The sequence below is a fragment of the Crinia signifera genome, chromosome 9, assembly GCF_055691185.1.
Source record: "Crinia signifera chromosome 9, ASM5569118v1, whole genome shotgun sequence".
In the NCBI taxonomy this organism is placed as follows: Eukaryota; Metazoa; Chordata; class Amphibia; order Anura; family Myobatrachidae; genus Crinia; species Crinia signifera.
This window is the reverse complement of record NC_139225.1, coordinates 62,444,070-62,465,354: the sequence shown is the minus strand read 5'-3', so window position 1 is coordinate 62,465,354 and position 21,285 is coordinate 62,444,070. Positions and strand designations below refer to the sequence as shown.

At 47.3% G+C, this 21,285-nt stretch overlaps 1 protein-coding gene across 1 annotated transcript in view; it reads right to left on the bottom strand.

Annotated features, from left to right (window-relative positions):
• The window catches only part of LOC146036598 (G-protein coupled receptor 83-like), an 89,138-nt gene that overhangs the window by 54,772 nt on the left and 13,081 nt on the right, over positions 1–21,285 (bottom strand). The gene's annotated exons all lie outside the window — the stretch shown is intronic.

The window sequence follows — 21,285 nt, the reverse complement described above, 5'->3', positions numbered from 1 at the left end:
GGCAAACGCAGGATTTTTAGAGGGGGGTTTCCATATGGGATCCAATCTCTCCCACCCTGCAGCACATTGGAGTACGTACGGGAGTCTGAGGGAGCAGTAACAGCCCCAAAATTTTATCTTTTTATACACTGGATACAGCATGGAATGCAGTATTAATATTTAACAGTATATATATGGTCTATAGCAGTGATGGCTAACCTTGACAGTCCAGCTGTTGTTGAACTACACATCCCAGCATGCCCTGCATCAGTTTTAGCATGGCCAAATACTAAAACTGTAGAGGGGCATGCTGGGATGTGTAGTTCAACAACAGCTGGAGTGTCAAGGTTAGCCATCACTGGTCTATAATATAGGCTGTTTCAAATATTTAAATATGATAAGTGGTCAGAAAAAGGTTAAACATCATAATAAATAATTACACAAACATAATAGAACCAGTACTGTACTTTCTAAGCCCACAATGGTAAGGCTCCTGTCTCTTCCTCCTGGCAGCTGGTCTGTGGTCCATTGCGATGTTTGAGGGCTCAGATCCACACGTACAGTAAATCTGGTATACGAAGCTGGTACACTGGGCATGTGCAGCAGCTCCGCTCTGTCCACTAAACTGCATGATGTGGTGGCAGCTCTATTGATATTATATACGACTGCTATTGGTGCCATAATTTAAGGCACTTGCCAAGAGGAGAGGGGTTTCCGGGTAACCAGAACACCCCCCCTACGTTTGCCTATGGGAGCTGCCTAAAGAATTCCAAAGCCCAATGCATTGATGGTATATTCATAGGCATTATATCAGTAACCTGCCTGAACCCGGTGTCTTAGGTCTTAGATCAGTAACCTGCCCCTTACACATTATGCACCCCTGTTGGGAGCTCTCTAGAGTGACCGTCTATACCTGCATCTCTTCTCACTTGTAATCTTTCATCTCTTCCTATGACAACCTGCCCTGGGCAGCTAATTTGCTTTGCTACATCACAGCTGTATTGTGTATTGAGAATTGTGCTGCTAATTGTTACCTGTGCTGTTTTAGTTTTGCTTTCTGTAATGTTTAGTTCTGTGCATAGGCGTGCACCATTGGGGGGTCGTGTCCATCACTGCCTACTGGGCATTAATGCCATCTAAATAGGTGACTTATTTCTGAATATGGGCTTCAGAATGAATCACCCCCCCCCCCCCCCCCCCCCACACACACACACACACACACACACATACACTAGAAATTAGGTACAGTGCACACCGAAGGCGCGCTGCAAAAATGTACACTCTAATGCCCATTACACATAATGCCACACACTGTAATGCCCATTACACAAATTGCCACACACTGTAATACCCATTACACATAATGCCACACACTCTAATGCCCATTACACAAATTGCCACACACTGTAATACCCATTACACATAATGCCACATACCGCAATGTACATTAAACATAATGCCACACACTGTAATGCCCATTAAACATAATACAAGCTCGTTAGGTGGAAATACATGCTCATTGCTAGGAAGACGATACATGCTAGTTGCCAAGGGCACATGTATGCTCTTTGCCAAGGGGACTTGCATGATCATTGTCAAGGGGGATTGCATACTTGTTCCCAAAGGGACTCCCATGCTCGTTGCCAGGGTGGGGAGTGGATACATGCTTGTAGCTGAGGGAGTCCCTAGCGCATCACGCTCCTCTGACCGTTCCTCCTTTAACAGCAGCCTCAGCAAGAAAATCCCCCCAATACCCTCAATGAGCCCAAAGGATGCAGAGGCAGTAACATAGCCAAGGGGCACACTTATAGCTTCTCTGAAGCGGTTGAGGAGCGCCTCCTGTTCAAAGAACAGCTTAATACCCAGGAGGACAGTCCAGGAGCGGAGGATCTGTACCATCAAATGATAAAGCTTAAAAACGGGAAAAGGATTATTTGCTGCATGGCATCTCACTCTCTGACTATTTCAGGGAGCGTATGATACCTAGGTGATTTCGCGTACGCAACGTGCCTACAATTGGCAGATTTAACCCGGAGTTCTGCACCAAGTGGATAGGAATTATAAACAAATGTAGCCTGGTTTTAGTCTTATTAGTCATCGGGGAAGCTGGCCGCGAACTAAATGTCACCAGGGAAAAACTAGGTCACATTGAACCAGCATTCAACTTAGCAGCACAACAGGATACAACACAAAAATGGCTGATGAAGTTGCAGACCCAATGCGACCGCTACCACCAAGAACTAGTTAGATTCAAAAGATCCAAGTTTGCTGCAGTAAAAGAAAACTATGAGTCTACCTGGGTATACAAATGGCTAATGGGGGCCAATAGGGATACCCCACAACAGTACCGCAAGCCACAGCACAGACCACATTGGCGCAGAAATAAGAAACGCGACCAGGGCGAGATCAATACATCAAACAGCGACAGCGAATTTGCCTGTGCAGATTCCGATTGTACCCCCGGACCATCTTCAGCCCCTTTAGAGGAAGAGCAGGGCCGCCATACGGGCTCAAGAGGAAGAGGACTCCACCCGTCACGGGGGGCAATGGAAGAGGCACCAAAACAAGGGTGTCTCCAAGGACTCGTTGATCTACAATCTCTCCTCCAGATCGCTCAATGACCAAGAAATAGACGTGCTCAGTAAGGGGCTCACATTTGTGCCAACCAGCAAATTTGATGAATTGCAATGGGGTATTGACCTGTACAAGTTTGGCAGAAAGCGTCGCTTAAAAGAGCATTTTCAGAACTCCCCACATAGACAAGCCCTCAACACATTCCAAATTCTTACAAAAATGCAGTGCATCAAAGTTTGATCCGGTATCCACTAACGCCTCAATAAAGTAATTCACGAGACTGGTAGATGAATCTGTGAGGAAATATGCGGGGGCAAAAGCGCCCACCCCAAATAATTTGTCCAATGAGGGGCGTAAGGCCCTAAAAAACCTGGGGGAATATCAGGACATCATTATCCGCCCCACCGACAAGGGGGGCGGAATAGTGGTGATGAACTTGAAGGATTATCGGGAGGAAGCTCTCAGACAGCTTTCAGACAAAGATACATACCAAATTTTGGATATGGACCCCACAGGGGAATACAAAAGGGAACTGGATACAATATTAGATAGAGCCCAGGAGGAAGGCTCACTACAGGCTAAAGTAGTCAAAACATTGAAAAACAACGTTCCCCATAACACCAGTCTTTTTTCTTGTCCCGAAAATCCATAAAAGCCTTACCAGGCACCCGGGATGGCTGATAATATCGGCCAGAGGATCGATTTACCAGGCTACCTCAATCTTTTTGGATCAGATGTTACAACCTCTAATTCTGAAGAACCGCAGATTCATCAAAGATATCACCAGCTTCTGGCTATCCCTGGAGCAATTACAAAGCATACCACAGGGAGCAATACTATGCACAATAGACATTTGTAGCTTGTATACAAGCATTCCACATACAGCAGGGCTAAGAGCGATGAGATTATTTTTGGAACAGGAACAATTTACAGCAATAGACATAGACCTGTTCATTCACCTCCTTACAATAATGCTCCAACGCAATTACTTTCTGTTCGACGGAAAGCATTACCTGCAAAAAAGTGGGTGTGCGATGGGGAGCAATGTCTCCCCATCGTTCGCCAACATATACATGTTTTTTGAAGAAGAGTTGATTGCAATTTTATTGATGTGTATTTTATTGATGTGTATATTATGTCTTATTGTATAGGCAACACGATCCCGCCGAGCACCGCCCCATCACCATGGAAATCACACAGCTTGCGTTTCAGCAGCCTGAGCTTGCACTCCAGCAGCGCCACACAGGAAACAATGCACATGGGTCACTTCCGGTGCGACAACACCCGGACACCGCGGTGAGCCGGCGGCATCGTGCAGCCTTCCCATATCATGTTTCATTTCACCCCCTATATAAGGTAAGCACTGTTCAGTTGTTATTTGTTCACCTACACCTTGAAAAAGGGGCATACCCACCCCGAAACGTTGGATTTGGTTTTCAATACACTTTAAAAATTCCCTCTGAGTGCCGCTGCTTGATTATTTCCTGCATCTACCTACTGTCTCCAGGGGGCACCGGGGTGAGCTGTACCCAGCAGAGAGGGTGCCGGGCCGCTTCCATCATATATATATATATATATATATATATATATATATATTATAGATTGGGATACTTTATTTGAGGGGGATATCGCAGAGGTTATGTGGGCAACTTTCAAAAAGTTACTGGACACACAAACAATTACATTTATTCCAAAGGGGAATAAGAGCAATATCACAAGTAAAACCCCTTCATGTGGCATTAGCAGATCCCATGCGGCATTAGCAGACCTTTGGGCTTTTGCCACACTTTATAGAAATTTATATTTATTTAAACTAATGAAATGTGTGATGGGGATTGAAAAGTTACATGCAGCATAGCACTAACTTGGAGAGTGGCGGAGGGGTGTGGCCACGGTGGCGTGTGAGTGAGCGAGGGAGGATGGTGCCGGCTCTCCCGTGGTTATGATCTCCACAGCCCCCACATGCACAAAAAGCCACTAAAAGATTGCCGACAAAGCTGACCAGCATCTCCCCTGGTGGTGTTACCTTCTCCCGTCGCTCCGGATCCAGAGGAGACTAGCGTCTGACAGGGCGCGAGTCGGGGGTGACGCTGGATAGTGACGACGTGCCAGGTTTCCGGCCCGACTTCCGCCCGTTCCCCTAGAGCCACCCGGAGAGAGAAGCGAGCGGCGTGAACTGTGCGGCGGGGACACCAAGAGAGGCCTCAGTACAAGCCCGCAGTGAGCTGGCAGCAACCCCTGAGCCGCTCCCTGAGCAAGTGTTGGAGCCGTGGAGTGTCCTTGCCTGCAGCAAAGGAGTGGCGAGAGCCGTGCGGCTGGGACGCTGAGAAAAGACATCAAGGTGTGGGCTGCTATTTCCATTGTGCACACACACTCTTTGTTTGGCCCAGAACCAAAGCTGGTGCTCCGGAATATCCCGGCCCGGTGCAGCAAAGGGCTAGAGGCCAGAGGAGGAGGCAGCAAGCGACAGCTCAAGGTCCTCAACATACAGATCTTTTTTCTGTCTGACACTTCAACTACTCCAGGGGAGCAGAGGTCCCCGCTTACACGTGAGACAGGAGCAGCATCAGCTACAAAGAACTGAAGGTATTAGGCAAGCTAAATATATGACTGTGTGTGCCCTGCCTGAAATATAGGTTGTACTTAAGTATATGACTCCCGGTTATTAGGGGTTCGAGAAGGAGGTGACAAACCCACTGTATTTGACTTTGACCAATTAGTAAAATCTGGGGTGCCTAGAAATACGGGAGTTAATACTGTGGTAACACCCGCCCAATAAATCCTGGTGTTGTCGGAGCATAATCAATTAATATTCTCCTCTCAGGAAAGGAGAAAGGGCGACTCCCCTTATATTGCCATAGCTGCCCCATCAATTTAACAGCACAAGATTTACCGCTGGCATCTGTAAGAGCCTCAGTAAGGATAATGGGCAAGACTGGGCAAAATACCGCCGCAGCCCGCCTAGAGAAATATGCACGAGCACAGGGCAATACACCTTCCAGTTCTCAGCCCAATACCCAGCAAACCACTCCATCAAAGGGGTCCAGTGAGCTGCGTCCTACTGAGGTAACCCTTCAACAGGTATTGGAGGCTGTCAATACATGTGAATCCCGTCTGCTGGAACAAATCAACAAAATTCAATCTGATATTATGTTGTTGAGGAATGATACCCAAAAAATCAGGGAAAGAGTCACGGAAGTTGAGAATCGGGTCTCCTCCCTGGAAGATGTGGTTACCCCCATACAGGAGCAAGATAAGGTGATGTCCGGCCAATTAGCCGATATGCGACTCAAAATGTTGGATTTCGAGGGGAGACTCCGCCGGAACAATATTAGATTCATAGGTCTGGAAGAACGGGCGGAGGGGAGTCACCCAGAGAAATTTCTGGAGGACTGGCTAACACAGGCTTTAGGCAGAGAGGCATTCTCCCAGCAATTTGCAATTGAAAGAGCCCACCGAGTGCCGGCTCGCCCAGCTCCACCCGGGGGTCCTACTTTTATTGCTAAATTCATGAATTATAGAGACCGAGACTGTTTGCTTCGTCTGATAAGGAATAAAGAGGACTTTGGCTTCAGTGGGAAAAAGATATCCGCCTTCCCAGACTTCCCAGTCGAAATACAGCGTGAGAGATCTAAATTTAGGGAGGTTAAAGCCAGGCTCAGAGGGCTAGACTTAAAATATTCGATGCTTTATCCCTCCAAATTAAGAGTAGAAGTGAACGGGACTACCAAATTCTTCTTCTCCCGAGGGGAAGTTGCCAGGTGGCTGGACGGGGCTTACCCTGGAAAAAAACAGCTGGCCAACCCGCAAACAGGAGGCCCGTTGCTCTGATTACAAGATAGTAGTCATGGCAACGCCAAGTAATATGCTGGGGTTCTCACTGTTGTCTCTCTTTTTTTTTTTCTCGATTTTTGTGAATTGTGGGTAACAGCTCGATAACCGCCCTATTAGGGGGTTGTCTGGGTATATAGCTAAAAATATTTTGGCTTTTCCTCATTTGTGTTTTTCTATCTTCTTCTTTTAGTATTATTATTATAATTTCCTTTTTTTTTTTTTTGAATATACGATGATATGTGCATGTGGGGGGGGGGGGGGGGTTCTAAAGTGAAAAAACTTAGCCGATTTGGGGTAACAGTGGAGAGTCGGCCACGCAAATGGTGGCCATATATACATTGTCCTTAGGACAGTGGGCCAATGGGTTGGGAACTAGGTACGCCAGGAGTTCCGGGTGGTACAGGGTGGGGGAGGGGGGGAGGGATGTTGGTTTATTATGTCTTGTTTTTTTGTTGTATGTGTTCACGTTGCAAACCCATAATTCCAACATGGGAGGTGAGTGGGAGGAGGGTGGGGAGGCTTGGCAGGGTGGTAAAAAGCAAGCAGGAAGGGAGGTGGGGAGGAGAAAAAAAAAAAAAGAGTGGAAAAAGAGAAAAAATAAAGGAAAAGGGTCTAACTTGAAGGCTTATGGTTAAATTCCTATCATGGAATGTAAGAGGACTTAATGATAAATTCAAGAGAGCGCTGGTCCTGAACCATTGTAAATCTTTGGAGGCTGATATTATCTGCCTCCAAGAAACCCATCTTATTGGTGATAAGCTGGCGGCTTAGAAACAATCATGGTTGGGTACACTCTTTCATGCCCCTTTCACATCCCTCGCAAGAGGGGTCTCAATCTTGGTGAGGAAGTCAGTAGTATTTGAAAGGCGTAATATTAAGATCGACCCCGGGGGTAGACATATTTTTTTGGACTGCTGTATAAACCATGTAGACATAACATTGTTAAATGTATATATCCCGCCTCCTTTCTCATATGATGTACTCAGGGCAGCCGTCGAGTTTTCTCTACTTTACCCAGCAAATCATCTTATATGCCTCGGGGATTTTAACAATGTAGTCTCCCCCCATTTAGATAGATGCTCTACGGGCATCACAGATGTCCATAGGGGAGGGAGGAGTTTTGCAGAGTTCTTGGAGGGCATTGGGTGGATAGATCCTTGGCGAGTAAGACATCCGACTCTCACCTAGTTCTCGTGCTACTCACCATCATACGGCGCGTTCTCTAGAATCTCCTATATATTTGGCTACATCTGTCACTCAAAGTGGGTGTCTGTGTCTATAACGCTCTGTTCCTGGACTTTCCTCTTAATGTGTGATTGCCTTCATCTGTGCTGAACACCTTTCTGAGAAATTAACCTGTTTAAAACAGGTGATGGCAATCACACATTAAGGGGAAGTCTAGAAACAGAGCATTATGTCCCTCCTGGAGAGGGTCATGTTGGGAGGTATGTGACAGAGAACCAGCCCAGTGAGCCCACAGACAGTGCCAGACACCCACTGCCTTCCCATGTTGCCCAGCACTGCTACTCCACAGCCACCAGGTGAGCGCCCCCCTCCCGCGATTTGCGGCAAAACCTCCCCCCCCCCGCGCGCCCCCCCCCCCCTCCCGCGATTTGCGGCAAAAATACCCGCTCCCCCGCGACCCTCCCTACCGCGATTCGCAGCAAAAACACCCCCGCGACCCCCCCTCCCACGATTCGCTGCAAAAAGAACCCCCCCCACGACCCCTCCCGCAATTCGCAGCATAACCACCACCCCGCGACCCCCCCCTCCCACGAATCGCGGCAAACCCTCCCCCGTGACCCCCCTCCCCGATTCGCGGAAAAAACACCCCCCCGCGACCTCCCTCCCGCGATTCGCGGCAAAAATGACCCCCCCGCGACCCCCCTTGCACGATTGGCGGCACCCCCCCTGCGACCCCCCTCCCGCGATTCACGGCACCCCCCCCCCCCCGCAATTCGCAGCAGCCCCAGGATTAAATGGCACATGCAAAACACTGACATGGCTATGGTCGACAATGAAAAAGGTTGACATGAGTTTTTGAAGATTTATTTTTAATTTTTTTAATTTTTTCATATTCATTGTCATGTGTCGACATGGACACCAATGAAGTGGCACACTTATGTCAACATTTACATGTGTTGACCTTTCTGTGTTGATTTTTTCTTGTGGCGATTCGCGTCACACCCCCCGCAACCCCCCCTCCCGCGATTCGCGGCACCCCCCGTGACCCCCCACCTCCCGCAATTCGCGGCAACCCCCCACCGGAACCCCTGTGAACCCCGCCCTCCCGCGATTCGCGGCACCCACCCCCGCGACCCCCCCTCCCGCAATTCGCGGCACCCCCCCGTGATTCGCGGCAGCTCCAGAATTAAATTGCACATGGAAAACACTGGACATGGCTATGGTCGACAATGAAAAAGGTTGACATGAGTTTTTGAAGTTTTTTTTGTCATTTTTTGAATATTTTCATATTCATTCTCATGTGTCGACATGGACACCAATGAAGTGCCACACTTATGTCAACATTTACATGTGTTGACCTTTCTGTGTTGATTTTTTTCTTGTGGCGATTCGCGTCACACCCCCCCACCCCCCTGCAACCCCCACTCCCGCGATTCACGGCACACACACACCCCCCCGCGATTCTCGGCACCCCACCCCGTGACCCCCCCTCCCGTGATTCACGGCACATCCCCCGCGACCCCCTATACCATGATTCGCCGCAACCCCCGCCCCCTAAACCCCCCTCCCGCGATTTGCGGCAACCCACCCCGCGACCCCCCTCCCGCGATTCTCTGCAATCCCTCCCCTCCCGCGATTCGCAGCATCCACCCCCCCACAACCCCCCCCCTCCTGCAATTCGCGGCACCCCCCGCGACCCCCCCTCCTGCAATTCGCGGCACCCTCCGCGACCCTCCCTCCCGCGATTCGCGGACACCTAAGTTGCAATACAGGGCATCTTTCATACAATTCTAACCATATTTCTCATATACAAACGTTTACAAATTAAGGGGGCGCAGCCCCTTACGACGGTGTGAAGAGCGCCCGTAGGGCGCGATGAATCACCTAGTAGATATGATATTCGTCTCAGATACAGTAATTAATAAAGTGACACAAATCGAATATAAGTCCCGGGGCATCTCTGACCATTCCCCATTAACCATGCAGATGGATCTTTCAGAGATAGGGGAGTACAGATACTGGAAGCTACAACCATTCTGGCTCTCACAGGTCAACCAGGGGGAGATAGAACAAGAGATAATGGCCTTTTTTGAATCAAACGAGGGGTCAGTCACTAGCTCCTGCATTTGGGATACCTTTAAGGCCTTTATTCGAGGCATATTTATAAAAAAGATTTCATATCTTAAAGGGCTTCATCGAGAGAAGGCACGCAAGCTGGAGGAGCGTACTTCAGAACTAGGAAAAGCATATTTAATAAGCAAGTTAGATATAGATAAGCAGGCATGGCTAAACATGCAGGCCAAGTGGCTAGAATACCTCCAAGAGGTAAACTATCGTAGGCTCCAGTCACAATCACACCAATGGTATTCCAACGCTGATAAGGGGGGGGGGGAATTATTGGCCTTCTTATCCAGAACCTACAAGCCCACTAATGTAATTGTTAGAATTCTGACGGAGCAGGAAGAGATACTGACCACAACCCCTAAAATAGTGGAAAAATTTGTTGCCCATTTTGGTAGGGTATACCAATCCAGTGTGTCGCCAAGTAGTGAGGAACTTGGGAAGTTTCTGGAGGATCTAGATCTCCCACGCCTCTCTTTAGAAGCCCAAGAGCTCCTAGATATGCCTATAGTTCTCGAGGAAGTCGAAAATGTAATTAAGTCTTTGCCCACAGGAAAAGCTCCTGGCCTCGACGGTTTACCGGCACAGGTCTATCAAAAATATATTAAGATTCTAGCCCCACGCCTAGTCACTCTCTGCCAAGATATATCGAGGGGAGAGGAATTTCCTGTCTCAATGGCGGATGCCTCTATGGTCTTTATACCAAAAAAGGATAAAGACCCGACTCGAGTTGACTCTTATAGACCTATTTCTTTCATTTCAACTGACGCAAAGATAATCGCTAAGATCCTGGCGAACAGACTTAGTCGAGTAACCCAAGGCATAATTCACCATGACCAGACAGGGTTCATGAGTGGAAAATCCACATCTATTAATTTAAGACGGGTATTCACATACATCCAGCATGCCAATGCAAGAGGACGGAGCGCCGCAGTAGCTTCATTCGACGCGAACAAAGCGTTTGACTCCGTCGAGTGGAGCTACTTGTGGAGTACCCTAAGAGCCTTTGGTTTCGGACCAGGTTTTATAAAATGGATGACATCATTATATAAGAACCCTAGGGCTAGGGTCTCCATTAATGGGTATACATCCTCTTTTTTCTCACTAAACAGAGGAACCCGGCAGGGTGTCCGCTCTCTCCACTAATTTTTGCAGTTGCGATCGAGCCCCTTGCCTGCCTCTTAAGATCAAGGCTGTATGGCCAGGATCGGGTGAGAGATACTGGCTATAATTTAATCTCACTTTACGCGGACGATTTACTGGTGGGGTTGGCAGAACCCAAGCAAGATCTCCCTGAAGTAGTGGAACAACTCAGCCTATTTGGGAACTTTTCGGGGTTAACAGTAAATTGGGAAAAATCCCACTTATTGATCCTGGGAAAAGACGCACAGGAGGATGGGTCGGCATATGCTCCATTGGTGAAAGTGCAGGGGTTTAAGTATCTAGGGGTAGTGGTTACTGGTCAAACAGAAGAATATCTTAGAGATAATATCTATCCAGTCACCCTAGAAGTTAGGTCAAAATGCAGGAGATGGGCCAGACTCCCTCTCTCAGTAATGGGACGTGTCAACTTGATAAAAATGGTCATTCTCCCTAAAATCCTCTACCTATTACAGCACTCCCCTATTTATATAAAGGACGAATACTTCAGAAATCTTAATAGTATTTTATCCTCCTTTATATGGGGTAATAAACGTCCTAGGGTTAAGATGGCTACCCTATGGAGAAGTTGAGAAAAGGGGGGCCTGGCTCTGCCAAATTTTAAAAGGTACTACATGGCGGCCCAATTAGTACATCTCAATTCATGGATACTAGAAGACGAGTACACCCTAGATCTCTTTAGATTGCTAAAGTGCGTAGACCCTTATATAACACCCCTCCAGACATTACTTTTGGGTACAGCCAAGAGAAAATATCCAGGTATTATTATCCAGGCTATTAGAATTTGGAATATGGCCTGTAAAATGGGCAAGTATGAGGGGGTGGACCCAGATTCCTCGTTTCTCCTTCTGCCGTCAGCTAAAGAGATTTATAAACAGCAAGGAGGAAAATTATGGGCTTAATATGGGATTAAGACTCTGGGCCATCTCCATTAAAATAACTGTTTTAAGTCTTTTGACCAACTACGGAGCGAGTACTCGCTCCCTAGATCAATGTTCTATAGATTTTTGCAGCTGCGAGATGCCACTATACGGTGGGGTAAAGGGAGGGATGGATGGTTACAGGACACCCCGGTCAAATTATTTTTGAAAACACTGACCCCGAGAAAATGGATATCGAAAGCATATAAGTTCTTGCTAACAACTGAACAGGAAGAGGGGCTACAGCAGCTCATGCAAAAATGGGTTCAGGATCTCCCATCCCTCACTGACAGACAGTGGCAGAGAGCCTTGGTGATTCCGAAAAGGGCAACAAATTCGATTCGTATTCAACAGGTCCAATTTAACATCCTTCATAGGACATACAGAAAAGTTGGACTACAGAAAATGGCAGACTCAGTTTCAGACAGGTGTCCGAAGTGCGGCGAGTCAGGGGCCGCCTTCTGGCACCTGTTATGGTCCTGCAAAAAAATAGGTAAATTCTGGGATAATATACGACAGGTCTTGCTAGATATGGGGACACCACAGGACATTCTCACGGCCCAAAATATGGTCTTGGGGATCTGGCAAGAAGAACATATTACTAGAGAGCATAGCTCTCTCTTATTAATGCTCACGGCCTCGGCCAAATTGATAATCGCACGGCACTGGATGGCAAAAACGTGCCCAGTATTTATAGAATGGATTAATTTAGTTAATGTAATATATGACCACGAAAAATTTCACTATGCTTCTAAAAGGGAGTACAATAAGTTTCACGTTATCTGGAATCAATGGTACCAATCTAAATGGTACAAATTTGTAGGAGTTTAATTTTGGGTATAGTAGATTTAACTGGAGGGGAAAGGAAAAGAGGGAAGGGAAGAAAGAAGGGAAAAAAAAAAATCACGGAATCTCACTAAGACACAGTCCTCTTTCCTTGTATGTCTGAATTTTTTTTTTTTTTTCTTGTGTGCGTTTTTTAGGTATCTCAATTATTCACAGTCAATATGTGCACCTTCTATTGTTGTTCCTTTACATGCTTGTTCCCTGTTACATGGTCTAATCCCCTAGTACAATGTAAAGCAAGGAGTGCCAGTGTTCCCTCCAGAAATGTCCAAGAATGCCAAAACCCGAAAGTAAATAAGGAAATGTAAGATCCTCATAACACTTAAGTAAACCAGTGGAAAATATTGTCTGCCTCCCCCCTACGAATCGATTCCTGAATCCCTCCTCCCCCATACCCGGCCTCCCTGGGACCCATATATATCCCTCTAGTATATCATAATGCAAGGTGTGTCAGAGTCCATATTTGATTGAGATAAGAATGTTACAATCTAAAAATAGAGAGGGAGATGTAAGTCTCCTGTAAAATATAAATAAATTTGGATCATACCTTGGCCGTCCCCCCCCCCCCCCAAATCCCTCCCTGGATCCCTGTCCCTCTATACCCTGCCCTCCTGGGTCCCACGAAGTGCCTACGTCTACTGGTTTAAAGTTGCAGGTATAGAAACCGTGATTTTGCAACGTGATATGTATGTTATATGTGTTTTTATATGTAAATTTTGTATTTGAAAAATAAAATAAAGACTCAAATTAAAAAAATAAATAAAAAAAACTTGGAGAGTGAGCGCCAATATTAGGAGCTAATAGGATTGAGCTGACTGATTTTATATGAAGCTGATTGGGGGATCTTGGTCCTTGGTTGATTGCCGGTCCAGGCAGGAACCTTAAATCCCATACACACTGGGCGACTTTGAGCTGAAAGTCGCTCAAAACAGGAGCTCAAGCCGCCCAGTGTGTATGGCCCGGCGATGAGCGGTGAGCGCTGCTGCGTGATCCCGCAACATCTCCGGCAAAGCCCTTCATCTGCTGGTTATACCAGCAGATAAGCGTCTTTCAGGACAGCTTTGCATAGCTCTGCGCTATGCAACGCCCCCCTCCGTTGGCGCCGGCGGTGACCCGGGGGAAGCGCTGGAAGCGCCGTCGGAAGGGGACGCGCACGCCTCCTGTGCGCGCGCGTCCCCTTCTCGCTATAGAGATGGCGCTGGCGGGGGATGGCGGCTGTACTGTAAGTCCCTCGCCCTCATCTGTGTAAAACTCCAATATATATTAATTTCAACCCACATTCCAAATACAATTGAATGAACTGAAAGTTTGAAATTAAACTGTATCCACCTAAAGAATCTCTCTGGGCTCAGTGCCAAGAATCCTGAGCGATGCAAAAATTGCAACATAATAATTAACCCAGGAGACACTGTAGCAAGAATCCCCTGCTAAACACTTTCATTTATTTGCATTTTGCAGATCCAGAGCCAGCGATTTTAACACTAGCTAAGGCCCATACACACTAGGAGATTTTCATTTCAAAAAGACTTTTCCAAAATCTCTGAAAATATCTGTCACCAAAGTAATGCATACACACTGAGCTATTTTCCCAAAGAGCAAGAGATTTTCAGGGGATGAAAGACTTTGCTGAAAATCTTTCATTATAAGGCTATTTACATAATGGGAATTAGTGTCAGAGACCAAAGGTGTCTGGCACTTTAAGAAGCGCAGTCCTGCTCAGTAAATCCAATGTCCATACATGTTTAGTACAAAGTATAAATCACAAAACAACACATATAATGGAAATAGCTTCCATATAATACAACAATTCATTAACAATTGTGCACAATATATCAGACAGACAAGACAAACAACATATAACATATACTGAAAGCGCATATATGAGGCTGTGTAATAGATTCTATTAGAGGCAGTGAATGATTTATCATAATTACCAGTCCTGCATACACTTGAATCCTTTGGTTGTTAATGAATTGTTACATTGGCCCTTATTCTGGTCGGTGCGGATATATCCGCGTGCGTTCGGCCCGCCGATGTTTTGTCTCTGCGCATGTGCAGAGGCGTCTCTGCGCATGTGCGAGCGGGGCGTACGGCCAAATCCCGCATGATATGTGAACACTCCGAACAGGGGGTGGAGAGGGGCGTGAAGGGCTATTTGGGCTCATTACCATATGCATACGCCCCGCGTTTCATGGGCGTTCCCATGCAAACACTGGGCGTACGTATGGTATTGCGGCCGTGACGCACGTGTAGGGGGCGGACATATGACATCGCCGGATGTCAGCTGCCCGCCCAGATCCCTGCTTTTGCACGGAAAAATGTCCGTGTGGTCTGAGGTTGCGGGAGCTGGTGGAGCACTCGGTCCTGCATTCGATGGTCTGCGACCATCGAATGATGGGGGAGGTTCCCTTAGATGTAGGAGGCGTATTCCGTGAAAAATACACGTGCGGTCCGTTCGGCCAGCTTCTTACCGCGTACGGACGGAGTTGGCGATCCGTATGGAAGGCGGGGTTTCGCACGCACGGTCCTGGCCGCATAATCGGATCCGGCCGTACCGATCAGAATAAGGGCCATTGTATGGAAGCCATCTCCATTATATGTGTTGTTTTAAATAAATGATTTATACTTTGTACTAAACATGCATGGACATTGAATTTACTGAGCAGGACTGCGCTTCTTAAAGTGCCAGACACCTTTGGTCTCTGACACTAATTCCCAAATTTTACTTCCAAAAAAGGGATCAACACTCCCTGAGTAAGAAGCAGCAAATCCTGCACAGTTAAAGTGGGTGCCATATGAATTGGCTGATTGGTTCTTTTGAACTATTTTATTATATACATTGAGTGTGTAACAACTAACTGAAGATTAAGATCTAGCACGACTAGCGCTACGGAGTGACCCCAGGGTCACATTCTTTTCTATTTACGTAATGGGCTGGGTTTGAATTCCAAGGGTGGGAGCAGCGGCCATTTTATTCAGTGCATTTCTGTTCTTGGGGCCTGATTCAGAACTGATCGCTGGGCTGCATATATTCAGAACCCAGCAATCAGATAAACTCCACCCCACGTGGCCCTGACCGGGCAAAATCCCGCAAATGTGCATATCTACGATTTCATTTGCAACATTGCACATAGGTACAAATCCAATGCACAGTATATGTTACTGCCATAACAAAATATACATTGGAGGGCAGTGGCGGCAGTAGCCTATACATTGCTGGGATGTTCAGCACCCCCTGCAAGCTTTAAATTCATGGCCTTTTTCCATGAAAAGTATAATGCAGGCCACATAAAACACCCCTAATTCAAATTATGCTCCACAGTGCAAAACAACTCAACAGCAAAAAATGTAGGGCATAGCTTTGTGGGACATGGGATTATGCACACCGTAATACCCATTACACATATGCCACACACTGTAATGCATTACATAGAATGCCACATAATTGCCGCTTACCTGCATGCTCATTGCCAGGGGTAACATGCTCAATGGCAGGGGTAACATGCTCGGTGCCAGGGGTTACATGCTCGGTGCCAGCAGGGCAGCCAAGAGCTATGCCGGGCCCCGGTAAAATTTTGGGGGCATGGCCTAATTGCAGGAGGTGTGGCCACCTACCGCGATTAGGCCATGCCCCAAAAACATTTAAGGCGGTGAAAACAAACTTTAATGTCTAGAAAGGAGTGTTATAGTCGCCTCACCCTTCAGCAGCAGCAGCACATACCTACAGCATGTGCTGTGCATGAGCTTTCACGCTTTCAGTGAGACGCTCATGCTGAGCCTGCTGTCAGCAGAGCACATGCTATACATGTGTGCTGCTGCCTGAGAGAGACAGAGGGGGAAGGGGGGGGGTAGGACCAGGGCCCCTTCCGGGCCACTCCAGTGCCCCTCCCCTCTCGGCAGCCCTGGGTGCCAGGGGTAAAATGCATGGTGACCAGGGTAACATGCTCGGTGCCAGCAGAGATATGGACCGGCTCTGAGACAGCTGGGTTTCCCACCGCTCTACTGGCTGTCTCCTTTAGTGATGCAGGCAGGGACAAACAGTGGGGCAGGGTGAGCAGACAGAGGCAGAACGTTCCACCTAAAAAATTAAGTGACGGAAAGCAGTCCTGCCCTGTTCTGGCTCACTTTAACCCCTGGTGGCCAGTTGTGCCAGTAATAAATACTTTGCTGGCATGTGCCAGCAATTCATACATATTACTGGCTAATAAATCCTCATTGGTGGGTAGTGGTACCAGTAATATATACATTGCTGGCATGTGCCAGCAATGTGTATATTGCTGGCTAATAACTAAAACATTGGTGGCCAGTGTATGCTGTATGCTCCGTGTGGACCAGAGGCGGAGGGAGCAGGGCGGGTGGAAGCTGGGAGGGTTGGGGCGTCAGCTAACTTTGTGGCCAGGGGAGAAGGAGTATGGAGCCAGGTGGAGTGGTGCGGACAAGCGGGGAGGTCCTTCAGTGGCGGTGAGTATTGACTATTGATGATCTGGAGAAGGGGGAGGGAGTGGGGCGGTCAGCCCGCTCGGCATACACACCTAGCGTTGATGGCTGAAAAACCAGCCATCATCGCTAGATGTGCTGGTAAAACCAGCCAGAGGCCCACCTTGCTGGCGATGATGTGCTATTTGACCCTTGCTGGAGCATACACACTAGGTGACTTTCAGCTGAAAGTTGCCTAGTGTGTATGGGCCTTAACACTGCTTTTTCCTCTATGTAACCCTTATATTTCACCCTTATATTAGTCCCTCCACTGTTTCATGAAATAGAAAGAAACAACGGGATTTTTGAATGAATAACCATTAAAAGTTTAATATTATTGTAAATTTTGCGTCCAACACTTACAACCTCCTTTTTTCTCTTTTAATTTTTATCAGATTAAAACATCCAGGGATACAACCGGTGATCAAAATTTTAACTTGACATGCCTGACCTACAGTAAATTACTATATAACTACAGAGTTTACCCGATAATAAGACCTACCCCGATAATAAGCTCTACCCTTATTTCTGGACAACGGTCCAAAATAAGACCTTCCCTGAAAATAAGCCCTAGCTAAATCCTCATTTTGTCCAGTCCCCGTGCTAAACTACAATGCTTCCAGCTGCACACCCCCTCATGAAATGGATGCTCTTGCTGTAGCCTCTGCTGGCAACCCAGGGATGCATTGGCATGTGACGGCAGCTCTCACCATCCAAAATTGAGAGGCATCTGTACACAGGCGGGAGCGCAGTGACTGAGCGGCGGCAGTGGAAATGCTGAAAAATGCAGAAGGAAAGTGCCGGTTGTGCTTAAAGTATAATGTGAGGGGCAGGAATGAGGGGCATGATGTAGATAAAATTAGGACTGAGGGGCATGATGTGGATAAAAGCAGGATTGAGGGGTATAATGTGGATAAAATAAGCCCTATGGTGTTTTTTGGACCAAAAATAAATAAGACAGTGTCTTATTATATGGGAAACACGGTATGTAACTTTTGTGCATTATGTGTGATATCGCAAAGGATACATTTAATAAACCTTATAAAAATCAAAAGAGGTGATGTTGCCCATAGCAACTGTAACAATCAGATCAGGTGATCGATCAAAATAAAGCATGTCTGCTATTATTATGTGGGAGATCAGAACATGTCTTGTATTATGTGTGTAAACTGTAGGTGACCCTGGGAGTTTGAGGCCTGTATTCCCTCAGATTGACCATCTGTAGTAATCCTTTGAAGGTTGGATGTCAGATAAAGATCTGATACCCCTCATAAACCATGGAGAGGACAGAGCTTGTCTCCCCCATCCAGTTTAGACCTCTTATCAGTGAAGCCTGACAGTTATCAATCACTTTGAAAACAGCAGACGAACTCTTCATGTGAAAGATCCTATATCTATGGACATTCCCTAGGCTCAGCAAGGTATTGGTTAAAAATCCCAAGGGTGGGAGGGATGAGGGAGCCTGCAAGTAAACCTGTCCATCTTGTCAAATAGGTCACTGTTACTTCTTGGGGAGCAGCATCTAGCTTGAAGTGACCATTTGATTTGATGTGGCGACCCCCCCCCCCCACGTCAGGATTTGTACTTAGGTGTAAGATACAGTTCTGTCATTTCTTTTTTATTCCCTTTTATTTCTGAATTGCATTTATCTTGTGTGTACTTTTAAAATCATTGTAATATCTTGTAGCCATTTTTATCACTAAAGCTCTGTAGTATTTCTAGGAATAAATCATATATATATCTCAGTTCTGGTTTTGTGTTCTTAGGATCCTGTAAGTCAACGAAGAGAGCGTTACCATTTTTATATTGCATTGTGTGGTCAGGTGCGAGCCAAGCCGCTCCTTGCACAGTTTCAAAGCGCTAAAATCAGGCTTTGGCTGGTGCCAGTGTACCTCAAAGAGGGGACCCGAGTGTCCAAAGTGAACCCCAGTCACGGCCGGAGCTGCTCAGATTGACGTATTGGAGCAGGCGTCCGGTGGGTCCGTGACAGCAACCAATAGATTCTGTCTATCATTTCTCTATTGCATCTTAGAAAGTGAAAGTGTGTCTGAGCACAATGGGGTTTTTTACAATAAAAAGTTTAGTAATTTAGGAGCCACTGTGATGCATTGAAGCTTTTGCTATTGCACTTTCTATCCTCTAAAAATGTTGGCCTGGCTGTACATTACGGATAACATAAAAGCGCTACATAAAAGGACATGAAAAAAACACATAATTACTACTAGTAAACACGCTTGAAGCACATGCTTCGAAAGCTAGTCTGCTACCTTGTAATTACCTCTGTGTTTGTGCACGTGTGAAAGAGATGTAGTTTCACTTGCTGCCAACAGATGGCAGTGTTTCAGAAACACACAAACAGACACTAGACATCTATAGATGATAGATTTGGACCACTCTAGCCATCGGCTTCCCCAGAAAATCTGATCAGTAACCATGTAAATAGAGTTTTTGGGGATTCAGTATGAAATCCCGGCGGTCGGGATCCCGGCGTTCAAAATCCCGATGCTGGAATCCCGACCGCCGAAATCCCGACAAGCGGGGGGGGGCGTGGATCGCCCCCCTTGCGGGCTCGCTGTGCTTGCCACGCAGCGGGCCCAGTGCCTCGCCACGCAGCGGGCCCGGTGCCTCGCTACGCTCGGCACGCTAATTTATTCTCCCTCCAGGGGTGTCGTGGACACCCACGGAGGGAGAAAGTGTCGGGATTTCGGCGGTCGGGATTCCAGCTTCGGGATTCTGAACGCCGGGATCCCGACCGCCGGGATTTAAACTACATCCCGTTTTTGGTACTTGTTTATTTTCACGGCGGCAGCGCATGCCGCTCTAGCTATGAATCTTGGCAGCTTGTCAAACGGCCTTACTTCTCTAAGCTATATTATTAATGTAGTGCCTGTTTGAATCCTGGCAGCTCGCCAGCTGCCTTACTTCTGTAATCTACAGCGTCCTACGCTGACTCCGCGGCAGCCCAGCGCTGCTAAGCTCCTGTCAAGCCTAGTGAGCGCCTCTCACACAGCGCTGGCGCTCACATGATATCCTCTCTTCTGTGGAGAGGGGATCATGCGGGTGCCGGCGGAGAGGCGCTCCATCTGTGTGATACGTAGGAGCGTCTCAGACGCTCCAGCAATGAGACGCTCCTGCCTCTGACCTCTGAGTAGCTATTGATCAGATGTGTGATATGGCAGGTGTGAATGTGTTCCTGAAACACCCTCACTATCCATTGTATCCGAAGCGTGGCGAGGGGATGCATTATGCATTCTCTTGACCCTTTCATACCCCCACCATCCACGTCAGCGGGGAGTTGATTTTGATTCGCCCGAAGCGTGGTGAGCACAGCGAGCCCCGCGAGGGGACACGGATAACTTCACATGTCTTTCACGTATCCTCACAGGCACCAGCGCTGTGTGAGAGGTGCTCAATAGGCTTGACAGGAGTTTAGGAGTAGCAGCGTTGGGCTGCCTCGGAGTCAGCGTAGGATGCTGAAAATGTACATTACAGAAGTAAGGCAGCTGGCGAGCTGCCAGGATTCAAACAGGAACTACGTAGCTAACGTAGCTTAGAGAAGTAAAGCAGTTTAGCAAGCTGCCAAGATTCATAGCTAGAGCGGCACGCGCTGTCGCCGTGAAACTAAACAAGTACCGAGTTTTTTTAATGAAGTCATTGAACCACACCAATAAGTTCCTGTCTCATTTCGGGTAGACTACTCCTGAATTCTTAACCTACAGATAAAAATAAGTCAATATTATAGACTTCACCTTAATCCCCAGGTTAGTTCTAATAATAGATGCTCAACAATGTTAGGTACTCTTTACCTAGAAGGGCGCCCATCGTGGTGATCGCGGGCAGTACATTAACGGCCGCGACGCGATGCCCGCGATCACCGCGATTTCCCATAGGGTTCAATGTTAAATTTTGTGCTGATCGCGATTTTACATTCAATGCTTCAATGGCCGCGATTTGGCCATAGGAATCAATGTTAAATGGGCTACAGAGCCCAAATAGGCACAATTAACCCTTAAATGTCCCCCCAAATTTGTAACGCCACCCCACGATCCACGCCAACCCGAAGCGTGGCGAGCGCAGCGAGCCCGCGAGGGGCGGCGGTACGCGTCCTCCGACCTTTTCATGCCCTACTATCCACGTCGGCGTGGAGTTGAGAATAGAATAGTGTGGCGAGCGCAGCGAGCCACCGAGC